Below are 9,951 nucleotides of genomic sequence, written 5' to 3'. Positions count from 1 at the left end.
GGACAATGTGGGATGCCATGGTAGGAACAGGTCATTGTGAACCCTGCTGTCCCCCCAACTGGGCTGCTGTGTTCCCAGAGGGCCTTGGCACCATGGGGATGACCATCCTGCAAAAAATCACATGAAATAATGGCTCCAGATGGAAGTGGTAAACCCACTGCCCCAGTGGCCCTCTTCTCTGGTAGCAGAGGGTGCAACCTTCTCTGTTACTCCTCACAGTTGGCTAAGGAATGAAGATGTTGCCCAGTCTAAGGTTTCTATTTTATTTACTCATTTTCAAGGCTGCGGTCTTGGCAATAGGAAAATGCCAATGGCTATTTGTGCTAGTGCTGCTAAGCTCCCTTCCATAGCATCACTGGGCTGTCTGCCCTGAGAAGGGCATTTCTATTCAAGGTCATCTCCTGAGGACCAAGGATTGCTGTCTCCAGACGAGGCATGACGTCTCTCTCCTTCCGTCTTCCAAGCCTGCTCCGCTGGAGGCAGTGCACCAAGAGCTGCCCAGTCTGACTGGGACGGGCGTGAACACAAGGACACTGCAGCGAGCAGGAAGAGTGCCTGGGATGGAAAATGGACTGCTGTCTTATTCTGCTTCTACTGCCCTAACTCCAGGCTGCTCCTTCACCCCATAACATCCCCCAAGATTCGACATTGCTCCATTTGGAGAAGACACAGGTAGGATTACAGGGCTCCCTGGGAGCAATTAAGAGGCCTCCATGGGCTCTGACACCACTTTCTAGCTGCCTAAGGCTACAAATCTCCTCACTGCTCCAGCTTCCCCAGGTGGGCAGAGCCTGAGCAGGTGCCATACTGCCAGCAATGGGAAGGTATGTGGGGAGCAGGGCAGTGGGGGGTGGCTTTGATGATGAGCTCCTGACAAAAGGGCAGCTTAGTGTCTGAGGACAAGGTGTCAGAGCAGCAAAGTGCTCGAGGAAAGGACAGCCTTCTCTCCTGACTTTATTATCATGTTTGACATTTTGGTTAAGGAGCCCAGTCAGTCTAATTTCTCACAGCGTAAAGACAAGACGCTAAATTTGATTGGTGTCTGACTGTGTAAAGGCTGTATTTTTGGGCTGGGAATTCATTAGCTTTGCTAATACTCCAAATAGTAGCTGCTACTGCTATATGATTCTGGCTTTGTGTGAACAGTGTTCATGCTAGCACAGTGTTTTGATGGCACTGGATGTATTGTGCAAAGGAACTTATAAGGTAATGAAAAAACAAGGTGGAAGAAGCTGCCTGACTTGATTGTGGCCTCATATGCCCTTGACTCTTTGATGTCAACTAAAGTGTGTGGTGGGGCTTCCCTAGCAATAAATCTCGGTGATTTTACGCAGAGTTGCCTTTCAAGAGCAGGGAAAGGCTTGTTTGCTTTAGGTTTTTCTGTGTTGGCATTATTTTTGTTTTGTTATTGTTTTGTTGGTTGTTTTGGTTTGGTTTTTGTTTGTTTGTTTGTTTTTGTTTTTGCCCTAAGGGTTTAACTCTCTAGAAATAACACATAATCAATAATGTTAGTAGCTGTAGTGGAGATGATTAATCCCACTTTTGCCGTTGAGTGATGGCTGATGAGGATGAATGCATAGTGTTAGGTCCACTTCAAACTGCAGCTGGGATATTGTGCAAATTTAAATTCTAACTCATGTTTTACAAATTTGTTGTTTTCTCCATGCTCAGAACAGCCACAAGAAGGGCTCCATTTATTGACTGTTATGCTCAGTCCCAATGAAATCGTTAGGAATCACAGGAAGTCCATCCAAATGTCGTCCATTAAATGAGAATCAAAACAGTGAGAAACCAAACTTCTGGTTCTTCCTAATATTGCTGCTGGAGACGTGGCCCCTGAAATCAGCCAGAAGCTGGTAGAAACTGGTGAGCTTGAAGCTGTTAACGGGCTTCAGTAGGGCTACAGGGAGAAAGGATGAAATATTTCTTTCTTCTTTACATATTTGTTTGTTGTACATTTGAACCGTCTCCATGCGCCATGTGACATCAGGTTTTAAATTCCTCATTGATTTGAGAAAGGATTTCTGTTTAAAAATCAATGGCTTGGGATGGCTGGTGAGGAACAGGGAAGGAAAGCCCATTTTGTGTTTGTGTAACATTTGCTAGAATTGGTTAAACAGACACACATCAAAATAAATGCTGTAACCTTTCAATAATGTTTAGTCTTCCTGAGAATGAACATACTGTGAGTATGTGTGTTAAGTATACACCATTAATAGTCTCTGTGACATTTGGGCTGGCTCCACAGGGGAAATGAAGGGCATGCACTGAAAATGGTATCAAAAGGGAAAAATAATCACCTCAAGTCACAGAAATAAAATTTACCAGAAGTTGCAAGAATAAAAATAGGTTATTTGGGTTCCCTTGATTGAATTTGATTCCTGTGATGTTGCCGTCAGAGGATGTAACTCAGGTCCTTGCAGAGCCCAGATTTCTTCTCTGAAGTTGTCACAGGAATGAGTCCAGAAATTCCTAGGAAGTGTCACAGATGATGGATAATATTGTAAGTTACTGCTGTTGCTTAAAGGCAGTAAATTTTTCTTGAATTTTGGCTCTCTGTTCTTTTCTTTCTGTTTGGAGTGATATAACAGGAAACCTAAGTACCAATGGACAAATTCCTGCTACAGCTGGTTCACCATGGCACAGCCACTGCCTGCTTCTGCAGGGTCACAGCCCGGTGCCCTGAGATGAACGACTGCAGAGAGGTGAGGCTGGTCTAGATGTTACTGAAGTAATTCCATCAAGGCAGAGCAATTATGATGGAGAAGATGATAAAGCCAGAGAAGTTAAGTCCCATTAACATCAGCAGCCATGTACGCTGAGTTTAAACAGTTTGGTTTTTAATTTTATTTTTTGATTGTTTGTTGTCATTGTGTGTTTGTTTGCTTAGGACTCGTGCTTTTCTAGCTTCAAAACTCTTCCTTTTTCCCTCTGATGGACTCAGTGGTACTGGTTAACTATTTAAGTTTATTTCCACTAGGAATTAAGCTGAAGAAGACAATGACTGAACTGAAACTTTTGAGCTGTATCAGGTTTAGCTTAGGCTCCAGAAAGCTTGGTTATTCCCTTTTTATTAACTTTTCTTGTCTCCCTTTATCCCTCAATGATAAAAATGGTTATTATTTCTGGACCACAGAGCTATGACTATTTAAATTGTTTATTGGTGTATAAAGGCTGATATGGTTTCATGGTGGATTGTATCACCCTACAATAAACAGTTAGATAAAATGAGATGGGATGCCTCAACCTGGTGGATTAGTGGTGAATAATGTGAGTTATAACAGATCAGGAACGGCATTTGATGTCCTGTAGGCCCCCGCGTTTACCTAGACCTGTCCATGGCTGCCTTTTAAGGCTTTGGATATTGCAGTCTCTAGAGAGAAGTCCCTAAGGATGGCTGCAGAGTGTGCAGTTTCCTCTTTACGGTGGACATACATTCAGTCTTGAGAAAAAAAAAACCAAAACTGGTGCATTGCCCAACTCTGGGGTGCAGTTTGGGTGAATGTAGTTGTCAGAAGTTTATGTAACAACTGCATCAGCTTCTTACATCTTACATTAGCCACAGGGTTTGGTTTGACAATTTTCTGTGGCTCTTAACATAAACCAAGTTGACAGAGAGGTGCTGCAGGTGAAATCAGAGGGCCTGTATGGAATACCTCTGGTAATAGGATGACTGGGGAGTCAAATGCAAATCTATTAATTTTGTATCATCCTTTGCATCAGCCCTGGCCTCAGGGAATGTTCCAGGGTGGACTGGAATAGGCTGAGATGGGAGCAAATCAGGGCAGTGCTCAGACAGACCTCCGTTTGGCTCTGGCTCTGCAGGCAGATTAAACTGGTTTTCCAAAGATTTTATCACCAGTGTGACTCAGCATCATTAAATTTGAAAGCAACAGCAAAATTGGTGATCAGAAGGAGAACTTGGGGGCCATCACTCAAAATGTGATGGCCTATAAGTCAGAGCCGCATCCAGATGAGTCATGTTCTTGCGAGTCTCTCAGTCAATGCTTTTTACACACAGAAGAGGTTTGGAAAAGCTTCTGAACTGGACCCAGCCTTCAGTGGTTTGAGGTTCACCCATTACTATTTTCTGTCTTGCTTAGGCAGGGGTTTAAATTTAAAAAAAGAACTTGTTGTGTAAATATTAAACACTTCATTTAAATATTAAACGTTAAAGTTACAGGTTGGTTTTGCGCTTAAGCGTGGAAATATGGAACCGAATTTGCAGAAGTGTGGGAGCCAAATCAATTTTGGGACTGGAGTGAGCTCAGCTCCTTGCACTTAGGATGAGTGCACTGCTTACAGCTATAACCAAACGTCTGCAATTTCACTTTGTGTCCTGGAATAGTCAATATTTGGAATAAAAGAGAATTTATTTGCAATTGTAATATTCCCATGGTAGGAAACTGAATTGATATCTGAGCTCATTTGAATAAGTATATAAGAAGACAAAAGCCCTATTCTGTAAAGGCTTTTGTGTACAAACAAAACTTCACATCCTGGGAGTAGCTGCACGAAGCAGCAATCATTATGTGTATATTAAGCATGTACATATGTCTTCACAGGGCTGAGGATGTAGATATTCTTCTTCTGACAGCCAGAACAGATTGAAATAGAAGTATGGAAATTGCCAGTACGATATTTGTTTGGGGAAATTTTGGAAAACAAGGAACTATTGTGTAAAACCTTCCTCCTTGTTGAGGCTTGTGGTTTGTTCCCCTCCCTCCTCCAACAATTACAGAATTTCTCAAGAGCAACTTAAGAATTGTTGAGTAAAGGTCATTTATCTTGTATAGGATGGCTTTTCACTCAGAAGGATTTGATGCTGGAAATTACCCCAGTACAATATAGTAGCAGGCTTGCTAATGCTGGGCTTGAATGTGGATGTTTGGATGCTGCTGGCTGGGGAAAGGAAAGGCTTAGAGAAATAATAGCCCGTGTTAATTTCTTACCTCCAAGAGTGCCATGATGGCATCCAAAGACCAATAACATTCCTGCGAATGAAAACAGAAATGACAGCCAAAGAAAATATCCTCCTCATTCGTTTAAGATAGCAGCCAGATCTACCCACTCTGGTTAGATTTGCTTGGTAATGAGAGGAAGTTGTGAGTCAGGGACTTGGATAGCATTAGTACCACATATCATCAGCTTTCCTGTAGCCAGGCTGCCATCGCAGTGCAGCTCGGTGTGGTGGTTCCTGAGCATTGCTGCCAGCTGATGATTGCCCAGGCAGCCAGGTGGTGTCAACTTGCTGTGTGTCAAACAAACGTGTTTGTTTTCCTTTGGAGATGGCAAACAAGTCTTCCGTTGTTCACCTAGCTCTGTCTATTGCATTTTTAGGCAGTTTCAGCCCAAGAATGTTTTCCACATCTTTGTTAGTTCTCAGTTACAGGCACTTCTTTAGGCTTGGACTTCGAGATTGCTTTGAGGCTGTGGTTATTTGCTTTGTGTGTCGTGAAGGATGCCTGCCCAAATGCTGTCACATCTCAGATCAGCCACGTAGTGTAACTCTCCCTACTCACTGTGCCTGTGCTGAAGTCCTGATGCACCCTTAATAGTCAAAAGGATGGAGATAAGACCAAGTTAGGCTCCTGGTGCCTTTCCAGAAATGATTCAATTTAGCCACCTCTCTGGATATAAAGAAAACCATATAATATTAGCCAGACAAAGTCATGCCCATCACCATCTCAGACTCAGCAAAGTGTCCGAAATGACGGCACAGGAGCCGATGGCTGCAGGGAGCAGAGCTTGGCTGCAGCTGTCTGGCCTGGGCCTATTACGTGGATAAGCAGTCCGCTCCTGTCTCCAGGGCTGTCAATCTGGAACCTTTCACCAGCACTAAATTCACTTTAGAAAAATAAAATAGAGACAGAGAGATTAGTCAGACTTCTAAAATGCTTCAAGAAACTTTAATGTTATTATCTAAGCAGAAAGATATCCAGCAATTCCTCAGCTATTTAACATAATAGGCAGTTGCTGACAAACGACGTTATCGAGCACACACTCTTGAGTGAGGAAGAACGATACGATCTTGCTTAAATTGTATTTTAACAAACATGCCTATCTAACAATTAAGCTGGAGCAATTTTACCCTAATAGATGCATTCGCTGCTTAATATAGAAATTTACATGTTCAATTGTAGCCCCCAGAGATCACACAGCTGCCAGATTCCCAGCTGCCACCACCCCATTCCTCCCCTTATGACTTGCTTTCAGCTTTGGCTATGAGCACTTGATCTAACGAGGCACTTTAAAATACAAATCCTACTGTTTTCGTGGCGGCGGAGCTGAGTTCACTGGGCTGTGTTGGAAGAAGGCAGTCTGCCAGCCAGACACCCTTAGATGCTCACCTAAGCTGATTTTACTCCCCCTGATGGCAGAACTACCCGTTACCCCTCCGTGCTGATCAGAATCCTGCTGCATTATACGCAGCGCTACAAAAGCCTGGGAAGGGTGATCCTCGTCAGTCCTTGAGTGTGTCCCTCCTCCTGCCTTGTGATACTGGGCCTTATCCCATCTGGGACAAGTTCTGCTGCTGCAGTGGGATGTTTGGGGCCATTCGAGCCCCCAGAAGGAAAGGGGCTCTCTGGCAGAAGCTCTGCTGTCCCATCCACCAGGCATTCCCCAGATAAGGAGCTCACAGAGGGAGGTGGCAACGTGCAACTTGGGCGCTGGCAGCATTTTTCCATTCTCCAGTTACTGAGTAGTTCAGCTTGGGACAGACACAAGCCTGATGTACTATGCTGTGTGCTATTTCAAGGAAACAGAGCCTATGTCCTTCAGGTCAGCCCTTGGAAACTTTAGTAGATAAGAATTCCCAGTCTGAGTGTATCTAATAGATAAGAGAAACAGGTAATGCTTCCTTTCTGCTCTGCCAGTGGAATATGGACATTCCATCCAAAATCCCAGTAAGAGGGTGCCCGAAACTCCACATTCCAAGTGCACACATGCTTTTACCACTGAACTAGCAGAAGGTGGCAGGTAGGAACAAATGCCTGGCTAACAAACAGGTACAATTTTTAGGGAGTTGTGAAATCTGTTATCTGTGCACTAGTAAGACAGAAACCCATGAAACAGTGTGAGTACTTTGCTCATTTTCATTAGGGATGAAGAAGCATAGGCTTTTGGCTTCAGGCATCATCTGCTGTTCTGTGCTGGGGCTGAAGGTTCATCTGCTCCAGGCCCTCCCTTTGCCACCTGGATGCAGTTAGCAGCAGGATACTGAGCTAGGTGGAGGCTGGATGGATAAAGAGGTTGTTCTTGTGCAGGAACCAGCAACACTGTGCAACCAAACAACTTGTCCAGCACCAGGAAAAAAAGCCCAAATTTTCCTATGAAGTGATTTGGCATGAATAATTCCATACACTGTAGACAAAGGGGCAAATTCCCCAGTATATGTCACTCTGTGTTTTCTAAGGATTTGGCCCAAAGCTTTTTTTCTCTGACTTGCATACCACTGTGACAGTTTTGTAAAACGTTGTCAAGGATAATAGATTGTGGACTATCTTCTATCACGATCAGCTTCCCATATTGTAGCAAGGGGTGTCCAAAAAGCTATTTCCTTCCTCCCACCCATGCTGAGTGATAAACTTCATGCCAGAGATGCATGTGAGTGTTGGATGGCCGGAGAATCTGTTCCATTTGTTTTCCCATTTGAAACAAAAACACTTTTACTTAACTTTAATCAAGGAGGGAGGCAACATTACTCCACTTGGCAAACAAAATTATATTAAGTGCACTTGCTGGAAAAAAACTTATAGTTTGTTGCTGAAAAAATAGGCAGAGTTTATTGATAGCACAGCACAATCTGACTTATGTTTCCTGCATGGCAAAGGGAATGGAGCATCCTCCCTCGCTCAGAGCTGACCTCCCTTCTGCAAGGTGAGAACTGCCTTCAGTAGCTCAGTTATCAAAATGGTGGAGCTGGGCAACGAATTGGGGAAATTCCCCTCGTGCCAGAGTGAAGAAATGCATTTTTGGAAATAACTGATGGAGCAGTAGTTACCCCTAGAGGAAGAACTCCAAGTGTTCCAAGGGCAGGGAAAACATCACTGCTTTGGACTTGTGTGATTTGAAGAAATAGTTTCAGTGATGGCTTTTCCCCAGTCTTCTCTCCAGAGGTGAACCAAAGTGCTGTTGCAGAGATCTGCCCCTGCTAAGTGAATGCTGCATGTGGAGGTTGGCCTTACACAATCACCCAAAGGTGCCTTGAACCAACATTTAGCCAAATACGGAGGCGTTCATTCACATTTGAGGAGTATGTCTCTAGAAAGCATCCTCCAAACCATTCCCACAGAGGGAAAGCAGTCTTACATAACCCTCAAGGAGTGCAGGGAATGAAACAGATGAAACAACGATTTTTGTGCAGCTCAAAGTAAAGTCAAAACTCAGTGAAAAAACTACTGAATTAAATAGAGGTAAAATTGGTCTCTGGACCTCAATGGAGGGAGAATTTGAATCCCGTCATTTTGAAAGATTTGGAACTGAAGCATTCAGGCTGTCAAAATCATTGTTTTCTGCTGTTCTCTCTGTCTTCTGGCCAAATTTTGTTTAATTTTGTGTTGCTTTAAGAGAATGTGATTTAGATCTTGTGGCTGAAAAACAAACAAAAAAGCGGGCATCAAACCTACCTGGAAAGAAATGCCCTCAGATGCAGCTACTTCACAGTGTGGGCTGAATGAGAAATACCAGCCAAGGTCACAGTTTTCTCATGGTTTCAAGATAAAACCTTCACATTTTCCTCAGTTACTCTTTCAGGCTGAAATTTTTTCTGCTGCTTCATCTCTTATAAGATGTGAGCCAAACTAGTCCTCTCCTTCCAGGAACAAATTGGGAGGAAATTATGTTGTATTACCCCTTAAAAAAAAAAACAAAACCCAACACAACAATCCAAACAACCTCACAGCTGTTTCAAAATGAAACTCTCAAACTTCCACTTACACAGACTTGACGTTGGATGACGGTGGGGACCTCACTCCTGTATTGCTGACGCGCATTTTACTGGAGCTGCATTTGCACCTCGTGCCCTGTTGCATGGTTTTGGAGCTTCTGCACCTGAGCTACCAATGCATGGCAAAGGAAGAGCTCTGTTAATCTGTCTGTACTCTCGTGCAAAAAATACAGCTTCATTTTCTCTCCAGTTCATTCCTGGAGTCAGGATCTGTGTGTGGAGTGAGGCAGAGGTAAGCAGCATGTGATAAGGCAGCACATGATCACAGCGTTCGGGAGGTGGCTCTTAGAGTGTGTGCATATGGGGAACAAATTTTGATTGCACAGTCAAGCATAATTCAGGGATTTCCTAATCACTGAAATCTTGACTCTGCAACCTTACGGATTTTCTTCCATCTGTGCTGGTGCAATTCATTGCTATAATTGCAACAGATGGCTGCTTAAAAAAAGAATGTAGAAAACATGATAAGGCGAAAAACTGAAATAGTAAAGAAATGGAGTGACTTGGCACGTGGGACATCATACACTGTGTGAAGTGTCATTTCTGATACAAACATACATTTAGCACCCACCTGGCTATAAAATGCAATAGTCCGAATTCATCTTAGAAAAATCCCTGCTCATTTTTTTGATAGTGTTCAGTGCACAAATTTCTCCTGGGTAGTGGCAGGTAGCAGGAGCACTTGTCACTGTTACAGCACATCCAGCTCAGCTTCATGGGATGCATCATCATCTCAGCCTGTTTACACAGAGCAGAGACAGAACAAAATTGGTATGAATGTATGTCTGTCTTGTCTGTCTTGCAGGCTGCGAGGGATAGGTGACACCATTTTGGAGAAAGGACAAATAGTTATATATATGTAATAGCTACAGAAGAGTATTACTGGTAATGAAGCAAAACAGAGCTGTTTGCAGGATGCTGGAGGGCTGGTGACATTGATACAGCATGCCAGTTCCTGCCCAGTGTGTACAGGAGGGCAGGAGAAAAGCTGTGCTTGGTCT

At 43.5% G+C, this 9,951-nt stretch overlaps 1 long non-coding RNA gene across 1 annotated transcript; it reads right to left on the bottom strand.

Moving 5' to 3' along the window:
* Positions 1-1,424: 1,424 nt before the first annotated feature.
* LOC122184435 lies at positions 1,425-9,168 on the bottom strand. The gene is made up of 3 exons (XR_006180553.1): positions 8,941-9,168; positions 4,953-4,994; positions 1,425-2,472 (listed from the first exon to the last, which is right to left on the bottom strand). It is a non-coding gene; the product is annotated as an uncharacterized LOC122184435 (long non-coding RNA).
* Between the last annotated feature and the right edge of the window lie 783 nt (positions 9,169-9,951).

The sequence above is a fragment of the Lagopus leucura genome, unplaced genomic scaffold (assembly GCF_019238085.1).
Source record: "Lagopus leucura isolate 7727_CA_CO unplaced genomic scaffold, USGS_WTPT01 Super-Scaffold_100022, whole genome shotgun sequence".
NCBI lineage: Eukaryota > Metazoa > Chordata > Aves > Galliformes > Phasianidae > Lagopus > Lagopus leucura.
Note: the sequence above shows the minus strand (reverse complement) of the source record. Positions and strands in the feature narration are given on the sequence as shown.